The sequence below is a fragment of the Rhamphochromis sp. 'chilingali' genome (genome assembly GCF_963969265.1).
Source record: "Rhamphochromis sp. 'chilingali' genome assembly, chromosome: 19".
NCBI classification, from domain to species: Eukaryota; Metazoa; Chordata; class Actinopteri; order Cichliformes; family Cichlidae; genus Rhamphochromis; species Rhamphochromis sp. 'chilingali'.
Window position 1 is genome coordinate 31,833,944 of NC_137946.1, and position 16,009 is coordinate 31,849,952.

Sequence of the window (16,009 nt, forward strand, 5' to 3'; positions counted from 1 at the left end):
AAATCTCTTTATAAAACTTGTTTTATGAGTTTTAATGTTTTAACTTTTAACTCATTGCATCAAGCAAAAATTAAGTTATATGCAACAGTCTCTGACTGGAAGAAATTAGTTTAACATTTAAACCTTTTCTGCATGTTCCAGCATATAAAATACACTCAATATTCAAATAGATGCAAGTAAAACACAGTAAACAATAAATAAAATCAAAGATTCAGCTGCACTAAGTCCTGTCGCTCTTGTTCAGCAGGAGTGGGGCGGGTGGAGGTTTGCCCGATGATGCAGCGGTCATGTCAGTGGGGGGATCCAGGGGGTTCTCTGTGAATGTCACATTCCCGTGGCAGCGTGTTCGGATTTGAAGTTTTCATTTTCGCTGTAAAAAGAAGTTTTCAGAGTGCACAGTGGACGCTAGTGTTTTGTCACTCTTTACAGAACCAAACTCAAGTAATGTGAGTACATCCACTCTTTAAACGCTGCACGGTCATACTGTCTCCCGCACTCAAATGATCCATTGTTGATCCGAACACGACCGTTACTGTTGCACGCTCGCACGTCATTGTCTTGAGACACGCTCACAAACAAAATCACGGTTTAGTAACACAGTAAACTAACAGTAATCTAATTACTTTTTTGCAATAATAATCCCTTACTTTACTGGTTACTTGAAAAAAGTAATCAGATTACACGCGTTACTGCCCATCTCTGTTCAGGAATGGTTTGAGGAGAACAAATTCTCCAGATCTCAGCGACAAACAGGTCATGGAGGCCCGACCTCGTAGCTTACAGGACTTTTGCTAAGATCTTGGTGCAGATACCACAGCGCACCTTCAGGGTTCGAGTGGACTCCATGCCTCGACTGGTCAGGGCTGTTTTGGCAGCAAAAGGAGACCAACACAATATTTGCATAGTTTCAAAAGCTAGCCTCAGTGTTTTCTGCCTCAGAATATTTACGTCTGACTCAAAATGTGGAGAAAATGTGAAAATCTCTGACCGTACAAAGAAAAATACCACTTCACTTGCCACATCATTCTGAATACAGTAAAAATGCAACTTTTAAATGGTACTTTCACTTTGGAGATAACAATCTCTGTTAGACAAGGCAAGATCAAAATGTGAGCAGTTATACATCCTTTCAAGTTTATGCCGCTCCCATACCTACATCGTGCTTGTCATGATCGAGCGCGATCCAAGCTGAACGTGGGACTTTCAACAGTGATGCTGGATTTAATCTTCACAGAAGACGGCGGCCCACTGGAGTCGTTATCTGATGTCATTTCCTGTTTCATCTAGTTTTCACATTTGCTGACGTCTTCTTCTTCATCATCATTGCGACGCTATCGTTCCGACGGCATGAGTAATCATATGTGTGAAATTGGTTCGCCGAAGTTTGATGGCTTTCTTTGTCTCTGAGTGTAAAACTGGTCGACGTGCAAATAAAAATCAGTGAAGTAAAAGAGACAGGCACTCTTCGGTTTGAACAAAAAGCACTCCCTGGGGCTTTTTGCTAGGCATTAATGAGGCTTTTTATTCCAGACAAAGTAGTCCCAACTGTCTGTTTGTGTTTTTTTTAAGAGTAAGAATCTGCAGAGGGTTACTCGAGTCCAAGTCTTTCTGCCTTGGAGAGTAAAGTGGAGAACTTATTTTCAGTCTTCTAAGTCAAAGCCACTATCGTCACCAAGATGCCAAGAGGGGCAACAACTGCTCTTCCGGAAACTTTCCTGTCACTAAAAGTCAATCTTTGACCCCCTAAAAACAGACAAATGAGGACTTTTCGGCTGTTGTGAGAAAGCAGCGGCCACATTCACTCAGCATAAACTTACATTTCCTGCAGCGTCTTTTTAATTTGATCTTCTTCACCCGACCTGCACTCTGAGCTGTGCCAGAGTGCAGATGGGGTCACGCCTCCCATCTTGTTTTGCTGTGTTATCAGCTGAGAGAACCGGTGCCACCCCAGATTAAGGAGCGCTCCTCGCCTTCTTCGGCTTACGCTGCCGAGGCTGCAGAGTGATCTGTGCTGCTGAACAGCTGGAGGCCTGGAAAATGTGCTTCGGCTGGTCGGCTCATTAGACAATTTTCACAGAGCGACGGCAGAGCTCGAGCAACAGATATGCCGCAAGCAAATTTTCATCTTAGTGCGTCATTAAAGCTTTTTGTCCTGCATTAGATTTGCAGAAATTTCCAAACATCTTTCTCTGATAACCAGTGGGACGGGTGATTATGTCATTCAGCTGATCTCATTTCAACAAAGCTGATGGCTCTGAGGACGTTTCAAGGTCAAGTGTTTTGTTTATTTTTCATCCAGAAAGGTCTTTTTGACATAATGTGCCATTGTAGTAGAAGAGCTGTTTCTTCACACAAAGATGATCATTTTTCTCTCCGATTATTGTTCCAATAAAAGCTGGCAGTGAGGCAGTGGCTCTTTTACAAAGCTTGTCAGCTGCACGGACAGGAGTGAAGTCTGAGAAATGCAAAATGGCTTCACGCAAACTACAGAAAATATATTTATTAGTATGAACTGGTGGGTCAGTGAGGCTGGTCTGGTGTGGAAGTTCCCACTGAGGGACAATTTACCTGATTTAAACAGCTCATCAGCCTTTCAGCATACGGCTCACCTGCTCGAACCTGTGAGTCACTGCAGTCATCAGTTTGCATTTGAATGGGGTCAAACTGGCCGTTAACTGTAATAAATTGGCAGGAATCACAAATCTGTGGCCGTCTACATGCACATAAATGAACTGCTTACATTCAGAATCCAGACAGAACCTCATAGATTTGTAATTCAACAATTCCTCCACAATTAGTGACGTAGTTGCTGCAGGACGGCAATTTCACTGCAAAGTTTCATGACAAAATGCTTTGATATAGGAATATAACCACAATACAACCAGTAGGCAACCAGCTCGTTATTGTGAACAGGCAGGTTGGTGTTGAGTTCCGCTCATCACTGCAGACTCACTGCACTTTGCAAACCTTTGCCAGCCTCAAAGTTATTCAGACTTTGATTGTTTGGAGACTGGTTTCCTCCCACTCCAAACTTCTGGGAGACCTGTTGGTCACTGCAGCTGCTTCCAGTCAGCTCAATACAGAGAAATTCACTGTAAGCAGTCGACAACCATCTTAGCTGCAAGGAGGTCGTTGTCCTTTTTTTAGTGACTGAGTCATTATGTTTCTGCATTTGTTTTTTAACTAGATTAGATTAGATTAGATAGAACTTTATTAATCCCTCGGGTGGGTTCCTCTGGGAAATTCGATTTCCAAAAAAGCACAGCACCGACAGAAGTTACAGAGTTACAGAATATTATATATATATATATATATATATATATATATAATACACACACACACACACACACACACACACACACACACACACACACACATATATATATAAATACAGAGACAATATAAATAAAATATACGAAGGGGATAAATAGAATAAATAGGAATAAAAATAAAAATACAAGTGAATTGCACATTTCAAGTATTGAGTCTATTGCACCGTTGACTATTTACAAAAGTATTGCACAAAAGGTATTGCACAGTGAGGTGAAGAGGCACTACAGCTTAGTTGTTCCCCCCTCCTTTGTCCTCCTGTCTCCCCTCCCTCTCCCCTCCAGAGAGGAGTTAAACAGTCTGATGGCGTGTGGGACAAAGGAGTTTTTAAGTCTGTTAGTTCTTGTCTTGGGGAGAAGCAACCTGTCACTGAACAGACTCTTCTGATTGTTTATGGCCGTGTGCAGAGGATGTCTGGCATTGTCCATAATGTCCATCAGTTTCTTTAATGTCCTTTTCTCTGCCACTGTCACCAGAGTGTCCAGCTTCATGCCGACCACAGAGCTAGCCCTCCTGATCAGTTTCTCCAGCCTGGATGAGTCCTTCTTTGCTGTGCTGCTCCCCCAGCACACCACAGCATAGAAAAGTACTCCAGCAACCACCGACTGGTAAAACATCCTCAGGAGCTTCCTGCAGATGTTAAAAGACCTCAGCCTCCTGAGGAAGTACAGTCGGCTTTGGGCTTTTTTATACAGGTGCTCTGTGTTGCATGACCAGTCCAGTTTATTGTCCACCCACAGCCCGAGGTACTTGTACTTGTTGACCACCTCCACCTCCTCCCCCTCTATCTGAACCGGCAGTGGACCTGCTCTAGACCTCCCGAAGTCCACAACCAGTTCCTTAGTCTTTGAGGTGTTGAGTTGCAGGTGGTTTGTGTGACTCCATGCGACAAAGTTCCTCACCAGACTTCTGTACTCCTCTTCCTGATCATCCCAGATACACCCCATGATGGCTGTGTCGTCTGCAAACTTCTGAATGTGGCATAATTCAGAGTTGTAGCAGAAGTCAGAGGTGTACAGGGTGAAGAGAAGAGGGGACAGCACAGTTCCCTGTGGTGCTCCTGTGCTGCTGACCACTGTGTCAGACGTGATGTCCTTCAGCCTGACGTACTGTGGTCTGTCGGTGAGGTAGTCGGAGATCCAAGCCACCAGGCAGGGGTCCACCTCCATCCTGTTCAGTTTTTCCTGAAGCATACAGGGCCGGATGGTATTAAAGGCACTGGAAAAGTCAAGAAACAGGATCCTGACCGTGCCTTTTCCCCCATCCAGGTGTGAGTGGGCTCTGTGTAGGAGGTACAGGATGGCATCCTCCACTCCGACACCCGCCTTGTATGCAAACTGTAGTGGGTCCTGGGCATGTTGTGCCTGTGGTCGGAGGAAGTTGAGAAAGAGCCGCTCTAGAGTCTTCATAAGATGTGACGTCAGTGCCACGGTCGGAAGTCATTCAGCTCATTGGGCCGGTTCTTTTTGGGGACCGGGACGATGCAGGATGTCTTCCATAGGGCGGGCACTCTCCCCAGTCGCAGACTGAGGTTGAAGACTCGTTGTAGCGGCTCCCCAAGTTCAGCAGCACACGCCTTTAGCATCCTAGGACACACCTTGTCTGGGCCTGCTGCCTTTCTGGGGCGAAGCTTCCTCAGTTGTCTCCTGACCTGATCCACTGTGACACTGGGAGATGTTTGGGAGGAGGGGAGGGGGGGAGATGTCTTGCTGCTGAGAGAGGGATTGGAGGAGGGGGGTGTCATGGTGTCAGGAAGGGGGGGAAGCGAGGGAGGTAGGAGAGTGGGGATTGGACTCTGTAGTGAAGGTGAGGGTGGGGGGGTTGTGGGCTGGTCAAACCTGTTGAAGAAGTTGTTAAGTTCGTTTGCCTTCTCCACAGTCCCCCCCACTGTGCTTTTCTTGGTGTTGTGGCCTGTGATAGCAAACCAGAATACCAGTGATATGAAATCTACCCAAAGGTTGCACCTGGTCAGCTAGTGTGTGTCACTTGACTTATTATTTATTGTGAGCTTGTGCGTACCCTAGTTATCGTTTGTGTCTTGTTGTCCTTGTAATAGTTGGTATTTACTTAGTTGAGTGGTTGTTTAGTAATGAAGAAGTCTTTTCTGTGGCTCTTTGTTTCCGCTCTTGTTTCAGCTGACGTGCAGGTTGCTTTTAGTTGTTTTCCTCTTGTCTTCCTTTCTGTCCAAGTCCTGTCGTTTGTCCTTTGTCTTTCTATATTCCCCGTCTTCCCCGTTCCTCCCCAGTGTCAAGGTAACCCTCGTTCCTCATTTAGTTTTGTCTTCCTGCTTTATTTTGGTAACTTGTGTTGCGTTTCCTTCCCCTGCCTTGTTATGTCTATAGTGTTCAGCTGTGCGTCCCACCTGTTGTCTCTCATCTCGTTATCCTGTGACTGAATATATCGTCTGGTTTCCCTCTGTTCAACCTGTTGTGTTTCCTCTCTGAAAATTCCTAGTGTTTGGAATTCTTGTTCTTGCCCTAGTTATTGTTTGGATATTTGGAGTAGGGGTGGGTTTTTATAATCGATTTATCGATTAAAATCGATTCTGGCTTGGATAACGTAAAATCGATTCATTAAAATCCTGAATCGATTTTTTAATATTAATTTATTTTATCTGAAATGCCAGAATCTCAGGTGAAAGATCACAAAATTTCAACAACCACCAAACAGCTAAGACAGTAAATGAGAGCAGGTACACGGCTTCTGCACAAAGACGTAAACACACAGCGCGGACCCGCCGATCAGAATCAGTGAGATGTCGCCTTTCTCAGCTGACGGTCGGGGCTGAAAGCCGACAGCTCGCTGATTCTGATCCGCGGGTCCGCGCTTTGTGTTCACGCCCTTTTTGCGCTGATCACAAAGGCATCTGCTGTGACGCTCACACCTGTGATAAAGTCTTGCGTGTGTCAGCTTCCTTTTTATTGATACAAAAATATGTAAATGTACTGATCTGAATTATAATATTTCTGACTGTCAAAATTTCCCAGTTTCAAATCGAATCGAATCGAATTAAATCGAATCGATTCGGGGCCTTGTGAATCGGAATTGAATCGATTCTAGAAATCAGTGACGATACCCAGCCCTAATTTGGAGTTTTGTGAGTCAGCATTACGTAGCATTTGGCTTCGACTCCTCTCTTCTCGTGTCTCTGGTGGGAGGAACTATAACACACACGTTCACACTACAGATAAAAAATGGTAAATGGCCTGCATTTGTATGGCGCTTTTCTAGTCCCTAAGGACCCCAAAGCGCTTTACACTACATTCAGTCATTCACACACCGGTGATGGCAGCTACATTGTAGCCACAGCCACCCTGGGGCGCACTGACAGAGGCGAGGCTGCCGGACACTGGCGCCACCGGGCCCTCTGACCACCACCAGTAGGCAAACACGGGGTTAGTATCTTGCCCAAGGATATTTGGCATGCAGCCAGGAGGCAGCCTGGGATCGAACCACAGACCTTCTGATTAGTGGCTGACCTGCTCTGCCACCTGAGCTACAGCCACCCCTAGTGTGCTCTAGTGTGAACGCTCAAAGCGGCCCGCATGCGCAAAAGAAGACGTCACACACAACGCGCTCTGTTTAGACCCAGAGCAACAGTATTGTTTGACTGATGGCCCTTAATATAAAGACTTGTTTCGGACTTTTGCTTTAAGTTATAAAGTTATTTTGTTATTTACATTTGGCCTAATAATGATCCTTATTGCTGTTTTAGAGGAGCGGTGCTTCAAAGGATAGCTGCAGATTTCTGTCAGAATCTGCAGATTATACAGTACAAATAAAATGTTCACGTTTCTCCAACGTTGTCTTCCCAGCAGTTTCACCGGATGGCCAGGAAGCGTTCACGATGTCTTCTCCGGAGCTGATAATTGGCGTCTGTCTTGTGTCAGTGACGTAAAAGACGGATTTAATGCGACTTGACCGTTCAAACAGCGGTCGCTTTCTAAAACATCGGATATGTATCGGATTCAGGACCACATACGAAAGTGACCCAGATCGGATTTGAAAATATCGGATTTGTGCCGTTCACACTGTCAGACCATGATCGGATATGGGTATTGGATTTGATGCGCTTTTGCCTGCAGTGTGAACATAGCCTTAGAAGCAAGGAAGTTGACTTGTTCTCTCTTGGGAACTGGCTGCACCTGAGAGAGGGGCGTGGCCTCTGGTATGAAAGGGTCTGCTTCCCCACACCTGATAAGTGTATGTTTTGGGGTGTTGCTATTTTAAACACTACATAAAACTCCACCCGCAGAAATGAAACTGCAGGAACGCTGTGCACCTCTCGTTGGGACGCTGTGGGAGTACTCAGGCTGCGCTCCTTGTTGAGGTGATTGGACAACAGTATTTTTATCCCTGCAGATCTCCTGTGCACATCAATACTTCCTGACCCATGCAAAACTGCATTTGTTGTAATTAGAAACATAAAAAGGTCCGTCTGTGTTTCGATAGCACAGCGGTCTGTCAGTTGGGTTTGTGCTGATCAAGGGCTTTGTGCAATGCTGGAATTCTCTCCCTCTGTGCGCTCTGAGGTGCCAACATTTTCTTTCTTCGGGCTTTGGACTGAGCGCTTGCTGGCTGCGATCAAAAACCGCTCCATTTTTCTCTCCCACAATGCTCACATGAATCACATGAATAACCCGACATACAGTGGTATCACAGTGGTTGTATTCACACGAGGGAACAATGGTCACATTCATGCATGACTAAGTAACAACTAAATGATGCGGAGAGGGTGAACGTCTGTTAAAGGGCATTGTTGTGGCTAATGTTTGATTCAGTCCTTTTATGAGCTGTGAAGGGCATCTTTGTCCTGAATTTCTGACGCTAGTATGTGCATGCACAAAAAGGTCAAAGTCTACAGTTCGGTCTTCTGATCTCAGAAGGATCATTTCTATTGCTGATTCTCATTTTCTCTTTAATTGGCCTCTTTTAGCATTTTGTTTTGGTTGCAATGAAAAGTTGTGAGCGCTAAATCAAATTGAATTTGCTAATGCTACACCTGCTGGAGGTAATTGAATCTCTAAACTTTGTTTGAAGTATTGAGAAACCTTTAATGAATTGTTGCTCTTAACAGCAGGAGGTCTGCTGTTCAAGCTGTGGATTAATTAGCTGCAGGTGTTCAGCGTAGGAAAGAAAAGCATTCCCTGCTCTATTACAGAGGAAAGAGCAGCAATTTTATAATTACTGGTGGTTGCTTGGCAGCAAAGCAGTTGGATTAAGCTTAAAAGTATTTTAATGGCCTTTTCGATCACCCTATACTGCCAGGGTATGGATACTTTATTTATCATTAGGGTAGCTGTGCAGTCGGTTTGGCTGCATAAATGCAAATGTTGGGACTAAAGCCTGATTAATAATCTTACATTGGTGACCATTTTCACAGGCTATGTAGAGCTCAGGGCCTGGCACGACCCACTAGGGTGTAGTCTCCTAATAAGCAAAACAGCATTTCACTACTGTGCAAAACATAGCACAAATACGGACTTGTTGAAGGTTTGTGCTTCTATTGCTGCTGTTTCGTGAAAGCCTCCGTGCACTGGGTGTTCTTTGGCACATGTGCCAGGATGCACCAGGTTTGGGTCACAAGTCAGACAGGTCTCCAGGACTCATCATGTATAAATGCTTTTAAAAGACCCCTCAGTGCCTCATTTACCCACAGTGGGAGGGCATACTTTTTCAGCACTGTTGCAGGATAAATGTTGTTTCATGAACCTGATCAAGTAGATTTGGGTGCTTAAAGTGAACAAAACACTGCAGAGCACAAAACATGACTCATGACTGACAAACATCCAACTTGCTCCACTACCACTCCTCCAACATCCACACTTTGCATGTCTTCAAAAGATGTTTTTTCTCTTGGCACCCAGTAATATCTGCAGCTGGTGCATCAATGCACCAGTGCAGAAGGGCACCTTGGTACAGCTTTGCAATCTTTGGTACCTGACATAACACCAGTATTTAACACCCTGAAATATATATTACATGTTGCTTGATTGAAGAAAGAAAGAGCAGGAAACTAACCAAAGCACAACCAAATGTAAACAGGCTTATCCTCAGTCACTGGCATTTTAGACACTGCCGCCAATTTGGCAGCTATAACAGGTACCCATATGGAAAAGATATAAATCTTATAAAGTTTGTATCTGTCTTGTGTGAAACTTGTATGAAAAGTATATAAGAGTGAAAACAGATATAAGATCCCTTGAAAAATTATATAATGAAACTTGTATGTTTTGGATACTTACTAAAACAATGTATGAAAGTAATGAGAAAGTGGCCACTTTCATGAGTAATCACATATAAGTTTTTACTATTTCTTTTCCATATGGGTAGTCACTGTGAAATGAATAACTAAAGCCCCATTCACATAAGTCTACAGTCAGAGTTTTTTCAGTGCAATGCAATTGTTTTTATAAAGTACTAAATCCCAACAAATGTAGTTTCAAGGTGCTTTATACTGTAAGGTAAAGACCCTAAAGTAATACAAAGAAATCAGAGAAAACCCCGACATCATATGACGCCCTTTGGCGACAGTGTGAAGGAAAAACTCCTTTTAACTGGAAGAAATCTCCAGCAGAGTGGCACGTTTTCAAGCACAACCTCCAGCAACCACATCAACCAGTTGGTGCCAGTTTGCCCAGCAATCAGAACCCTGTGTGTCTGAGGCCTGAAGCATTTGAGCTGAACTAAACTTTTTTGGATGCTTGCTAATGTTTCAGGTCTCTTAAGACTTCAATGCTCTGACTCAGAACCCACACAGCCAGCAAACAATGACTTAAAAAGAACACAAAATTTATATGATGCATCCATTTTCCTCCAGTTGGGGTCACAGGAGCCTAGCTCAGCTACCATGGGGTGGGGGGCGGGGTACACTGTGGACAGTCTGTTGCAGGGCTGTGGTTGATCCATAAGAAAATCTTTACAGCCTGAGACACGATACTGGAAGCTAAGCTGTAATACAAACGAGTTAAGGGATAAAGCTGTCGGTGCGCTGTATTTGTGCTGAAACCCCAACGACGTTAGTCGTCCAAGCAGCTGGACACCACCGTTTATCAAAGTACAATAAAGGAGGAGGAAACAGTTCATTTGGTGGGGTCTATTTTCACATTTGATGCTGTAGCATCTGAGGCAGCAGGATGATTTATGTGGGAGTGAGTGGAAATAGACTACACCGTGTGGGCTCATGGAAATGAAGGAACATGTCCCCCAGTTTAAATAGGATTTTGGCCAACCATGGAGCTCAGCGGCACACAGGAATAAGATATATCAGGTTCTGCACATATATACACACACAGAGACTGCAGTACATCTTGGTTGAGTCTATTTGTCACGGGGTTTCTTTCATAAGAAAGTTAAGCTTAGGCCTGGGCCCTGTATCACAAAGCCAGGCTCTCCTGGGGTCAGCTGCCGCATGCAGCCTTACTCTGGCCATCCAGGCTCACGATCCATCAGCTGCTAACACCAGGCTGGTAATCTGCCGGCTCTATTAACTCTGTTTTTCATTCTAGCCACGAGAATAAGAAGAGTAAAGGCGCAACATGGTGAAAGGTAGATGTAAGTACTAAAAGCACTTGACTAAACATAGAAGCAAAGAAATTATTTCAAGGATTTAAAGTTTGGCCATATAATAAGTGCATGAATGAACAGAAATGCATTTAAAATGCAAGACTTTGATCTGTCAGTATGCATGTATATATATATATATATATATATATATATATATATATATATATATATATATATATATATAAGATAGATAGATATAGATATTTACAGAGGTGTGGACTCGAGTCACATGACTTGGACTCGAGTCAGACTCGAGTCATTAATTTTATGACTTTAGACTTGACTTGAAAAAATGTTCTAAGACTTGTGACTTGACTTGGACTTTTACACCAATGACTTGGGACTTGAATTGGACTTGAACCGGTTTACTTGAAAAGACTTGATATTTTACCCCAAATATAAAATTTAACATGCATATTATATAGAGATTGAAAATGTGACGTCATTCACGGGTAGAACCGCAAAGGATTCTGGGAACTCGTGGCAAGCGGTACTAGCGCACGCAGGCTTTCAATTGAAATCAGTTACACAGCGATAAAAAGAAACACAAAAATGTCAAGAAGCTGTTGTATTATTAACTGCAATAGCCGGTCGCATGACAGCCACGGGAAGCCGACGGGTAAAGAGATCGGTTGTTATCGGATTACGTCGTTGAAGAGAAATTGTTCGAGCCATGTTTCCGAAGTAACAAAGACGCGACGGATGGCCTGGATTGCAGCCATTCAAAGACCAAATATAACATCCCAGAACCCTCCAGCTCACAGGTTAGTCTGCTCCAAGCATTTACACGAAGGTCAGTCTGCTGTTGTAGTTAATGCGTCATTTTCATAACATAATTGGTGATATAGGTTACAAGCAAGTCTGGCGCTGAACAGAAATTGTCGCGCTATGCTCCTTTGTTTATTGTGCATAAATAGTGAATTGTCCTGACACAATATTGCGTTTCGCTTCTGTTATTATGGTACATTGACAAAAACATATACTTTTATTCACAGGATAAAACAGGTTTTTTGTATCACTAATTGCCCAGTACGATTACAGCATACAATATTATTGTCACTGCTACATTTCTGTGATGCTACCAGAAATTATTTCCACTGCTAATTAATTACCGTTGAGCTCAAAGGTCCTATTAATAAACGGTTAACGAATGTGTATTTATGACGACAGTTTGTGAGACTGGTAAACTTATGATACGTACGATGGTCTTTCGTTCTACACGGTGCATTTCAAGGTCCTGCACCCATCCGTCGGTAAACTGTACCTGGGCTTGTTGCAGTGACCTGAAGTTACTAAACTTCACGAGTGTATGCACTCACTCCAAGAGCCGTATGATTATAAATATGCATATAAATATGCTAAGATGAGATAGCTGACTTCATCTAACTAGCAAATGTTGTCCAGGCTACGTTGGTGATGCAGTTTTTTTTTAATATGTATGATATTTTTGTCATGCGATTTTAAAGCTGGTCCTACAACCGCATCCAAGAATAACATGCAGCTTATCTCAGAACTGTCGGTGAAAATTATTCTTGGAGCTAGGTTTAATTGAGCTGCATTTTAAAGAGGTGCAATTTCACAATTTGTGTATATTTTCTAAGTTCACTATTTTGTCATGTGTTGAGAAAAACACAGATTTAAAAATTACATGGTCTAATATTTACATTTAGCATAACTGCAACATTATTTTTTCGTTTTTGTTTTTTTTTTAAAAGGCTCGAAAGGACTTGAAATTCAAAGTTTCAGACTTGTGACTTGACTCGGACTTTTACACCAGTGACTTGAGACTCGACTCTGACTTGCCTGACATTACTTGAGACTTGACTTGAGACTTGAGGATAAAGACTTGAGACTTACTTGAGACTTGCAAAACAATGACTTGGTCCCACCTCTGGATATTTATGTAATAGCAATATAGCTTATCAGGAAAATGCTGAAGTTGCTGTGTTTCCTCTCGGTTTTCTCTTTTCCTTAAACACTAAAATACTGATGCTGTGCAGTATGAAACCATAAGTATACCACATAAAGATGATATACTGTATATTTTATTTAAAATGCTCGCCAGCATAAAGCCAATCACCCTTTTGAATTTAACCATGACCATATCTTTTCTTCTTCAGAAGAAGATTCGATCAAGACAGTAAACTTTTTAATTACAGGCTGATAATTCATTGAGCCCTGCTTCTCTGCTGGGCTGTAAAAGATGGAGAGGGGAGGAGAAGATGGCTATAAAGGGAGAGAAAACAAGTGGGTGATGGTGAGAGTGTGAGACCGCCGGGAGCCGTGAGACTGATGATATCCACCGAGGCTTCCTGCCATGCTGGGATGTAAACAAAGAGATAAAGGGGCCCTTTAATATCATCTGACATTAACATGAGTTTCGTATCAACACTGAATACTGATATGATTTAGAGGCCATACTTTTATATGAGGAATTAGAGTGTACCCCCAGTAACAAAATGAAATCTGATTTCTTGTTGTGTCATAAAAAGTGGCCCATCGCATGAATCTCTTTGTCACTAAAACAAGTTTTTCCCCGGAAACTGCCAATAAACGCATCAAATTCATGTTTCCTGGACAAATACTTCCATGCATGCGATCGCTTGTTGAATTAAAACTTCACAGAGGATTATGGGTCATTTTAGACTTTACACCTTAATTAATTAAATGAACCCATGAGAGACACTGGCCTGCTGAGCAAATGGAAATTAGAAATCAAAGCTACTCAGTAAATGCCTGCTCGAACACGAGTGGTAAGACAAAATGAAGTTCTTCCCAAGTCCATGCTGCAGGCAGCAGCTAGTTAGCATTAGGGACGTCAGAAAACATTCAAAAACTCAAGCACAACCTAACATTTGCTGTATGTCTGTAAGCAATCCATTAAAACTCTTCTTTGACAGTCAAAATGTATTTAACATGCTGCTGAAATGTGCTGCACTGACCTGCTGAGTGTGGCTAACAGCAGCAGCGGTAACACTAGCAGCGCTAACAGTAGCAGTGCTAACAGCAGCAGCGCTAACACCAGCTATCAGTCTTAAAATCCAACAATATTAGAAAATTACTTTAATGCAGAAGGAATCAAGACTACAGCATAAATGTGGTATCAAGTTGTAGGTAAAAAGGAGACCTTTCATATCCTTTGGACAGACACATCTCACACTGATCCTTTTCGCTAACGCCCTTTGAATGATAAGAGTGAAACCGAGGTACACTATACAATTAAAAAGTACAGCTTATCCATCACAAATGCCTGCTTTATTGTCCTTCTGGATACCAATGAGGTTCAAAATTCACAAAGTGTACATCATATTTTATTCAGCAAGACTTTAAACTAGTGATTGAGTCAGGGGAAAAAAAGCCCATCAGAAAAGCGTTTACTGAGGTCACAGAGCAAGGGAGTTGAGGGCTGTTCTCTCATAGACGTCTATTAAACGAGTTGGGAAAATGTTCTGATAACAGCTGACAAAGACAAAGTTAAGCTTGTAGATCATATTCATCATCGCCGCATTTAAACTTACCAACATTAGCTGTATCAGTCCGGAAAGTTGGTGGAGGAGTAAAACTTCCTATCATTTAATGTGCTTTTAAGAACACCCATTCCCTGAGCTATTAGCCTGTCAAGCAAGAAAACATCAGGAAAGTGAAACATTCATCAGTTTGTACAAGAGTGAAACACAACTTTCAAAGTAGCTCTGCTTAAATGGATCTCTTCACTTTGATGCACCTGATGTAGACTTCATTATGCCGTCGGCTCAGTTCAAAGAGAATATTTAGGAAAAACACCGCAAATGCAAATCTTTCTGTCGAACACGAGATCCTGAGATATCGTTCAGTAGATATTTGTTCATGTTGCCAGTGAGGTTTAGAAAGTCCTGTAGTGCCTCCGGTCACCTGTTGTTTATCTTTTCAAAATTAAGTACAAAATCAGAAATGCTCTGAATGCAGCTGAGCAGCAGGAGACATAAAACCAGTTTAACGAAGCAATTCTGGCCACAAAGAGATTTTTTCTTCGTTTGTGAGATTTCACTTTAACAATCCTTTTTCTCATCTGGATGGCAGCTCTATTCTGTTGCGAAGAAAAGCCGACAGGCCTATTAACATGTTGCCTCCATCACATTGCAATAAAACATTCAATGCAGAAAAAAAATTCTTTTTAATTTAAAGATCTGTTCTTCTAGACTTCATCTTACGTGTTAAACTTCTTTCTTCCTTCTTACATTTAAGTCAAAACAGACTGACAGCTTTGGCATATCGTACTGTTGAGGAATATGATGAATAAATTCATTTTATTCAGTGTGTTCAACACTACTGACTGGTTTGTAGGCATTAATGTGAACATTAATTTCATTGATTCTGTCAGAAGGGTTGTTTTTCTTCAAGCTGCTTTCACCGGGCGGCTCGTAAAAGCTGAACTTAGTGCCAGTCCCCATGAGCTGACATGCTTTGGCACATACCCTGTTTTCAACCTCAGCAAGCCACTTTGTAACACACCTGCTTTACCAGACGTTATGTTGAAAATCTGTTAAATTGGCAAACCTAATGAAGTGACAGTGCATCTGTGTGTACAGGACTGTGGAAAAGTCTTGAGCCACCCCCATTTCCTGATGTTTTGGTTCCAAGGAGCCAGCCTTTCTTGAGCCTTGAGCAGTTTGTCTGTGTAGGTTTTCGGTCATCCTGGTTATGGTAATCTAAAGAAAGTAAGGAAAGCGACTGCACTGAATGCATTGATCTCTCATCCAAGAGGCTTCTTCAGTTCACAACATTTGAAGAAATCCAGTTGCTTTCTTTCCAGGGTCCTTAGTCTTGAGCTAAAGTTCTCCTGGCTTTCTGAAGGCCTTTTGGACATTGGCTGCTTGGAGGAATTTGGATTTTTGTTTACAAGTGAGGGGAGAGCAAGACTGACAGACAGATTGGTGATGCAGTGATGCAGATTCTGTGTGATGAGAAAGCTGAGTGTAAACGTAAAGCTGCTGATTTACCAGTGAACCCACGTTCCTACCCTCACCTATGGTCACAAGGTTTGCGTAGTGATTACCCATACCTGGATAGAATGGACTGGTTCGTATACCGCACGTTTCCACACAGCACTTGAAGCACCAAATACAACATACCT